Here is a 1,757-nt window from a genome sequence, read left to right as displayed (position 1 = left end):
TCAGGAGGAACCAGTTGCTGGAGAAAGATATCATGTTTGTTAAGGTGGAAGGTCAGATAAAAAGAGGAAGACCCCCAAAGAAATGGATTGGCCAAGTGGCAGCATTGATGGACTCAAGCATGGCAACTGTAGTGAGGTTGGCCCAGGATCGGGCAGTGTTTCATTCTGGTGTGCATAACGTTGCTATGAGTCAGTATAGACTCAACGGCACCTAACAACAACAACCTCCCTGAGTATAGGTCAAGTTCATCAAATTGTAACAATTTACCATCGTTTCCTTTATTAAAAATTGTTGTTTTGCTTTTATCTTCATCTAGTCGAGTTCTGATTATCAAGCCATTGAGGATAGGTCAAAAATGTACTATCTGCCAGTTTGGGGGTTCTTGTGCATATTCCATCATTTTGTGTCAACTGGATGCTTCAATCCCAGCTGTAGCCCTCTGTGACTATGTCCTTGTTCATGGACTCAGGTGTTCCATGGTCTCACCACACATTCAATGAACCAGCCCTTCCTCTTCTCTCTCTCATCTCTTGGTCAATGGGAGTTTATAGAATGTGGCTGAACTCAGCCCATTTCTTCATTGCTGCCTTTCCCCCCTCTTCCACCCACCAGTAGATCAATGTGGTTGTCAGCAAGCTTACATGGATATTAATGTGTTCCCTTAGAATTTTAGTCTTGGGGGGGGGGGTGGTTATTTTGAAGGACCTTGATTGCTTGACTTGATGGCTTCCCGGTGAGCAACTTACTTATTTTAGTACCAGACATACTGCCATTTTTTATGGGTTTTTCCTGATGATCTTTCTTTAAAGATGTATCTTCTGTTGCTCTAGCTATTCCAGGCTGATCTGCTTATCCTTTCTAGTGAGAATGTCCCACTTCAGAATGTTCTGGATAGGGTTCAGGATTCCACATAAGGTCCTATACTCTGTAAAGGCTCCACAAGAGGCCTATAGTACTGGGCAAGTTCTAGAACCCGTTTTAGCTATTCCAATCAGTTATAGACAGAAGAGGACTTACAAGCTTTCTGTAATCATGCTTCCCAACATTCTTCTCTATTCCACTTAAGTATCTATTTTATAATAGTAGGCAAGGGAACCCAATATTCATAAGACAGTCAAGCATCTTAGTATTATTTCCCCTCTTAATTTATGCCTCGATCCCTGTGTCAACAGAGCCCTGCTGTTCTAAGTTTGGGCATGCATTACTATTTACCTCTGTCCCACTTAGCCCATACAAACCTGTCTTAGTGTTCCCCTATCTAATTTGTTCTTCCACCTCCTCCCCTTTCTTGTGTATTGCCCTCACCAATGTGCAAACTATGATGTATCTATCCCTAGCCTGTGTTCTACCATTGCCACTCTCCAACTCACCTAAACACCCAAACCCCAATCCCACCTGTAACCAACAAAGAATTTTTCCCCCTTTTAGTGTGCGTCCTTTTCTTAGGCTTTTACAGTAATGGTCTTGTGCAATATTTGTCCTTTTGTGACTTATTACTTTCACTCAGCATAATGTCCTCAAGGTTCATCTATGTTATTCAGTGATTTGCAGCTTCCTTGTTATTCCTCAAGGTAGCAAAATATCCCATCATGTGTATGTACCACAGTTTGCTTAACTACTGTCCCACTGATAGGCACTTAGGCTCTCTCCATCTTTTTGTAATTTGGAATAGTGCTCCTATGAAAACTGGTGTACATGTATCAACTTGTATTATGACTCGTATTTCTTGTGGATATATACCAAGTAGAGGAATTGT

The sequence above is a fragment of the Chrysochloris asiatica genome, unplaced genomic scaffold (genome assembly GCF_000296735.1).
Source record: "Chrysochloris asiatica unplaced genomic scaffold, ChrAsi1.0 scaffold00256, whole genome shotgun sequence".
Classification (NCBI taxonomy): Eukaryota; Metazoa; Chordata; class Mammalia; order Afrosoricida; family Chrysochloridae; genus Chrysochloris; species Chrysochloris asiatica.
This window is presented reverse-complemented; position numbering follows the sequence as displayed.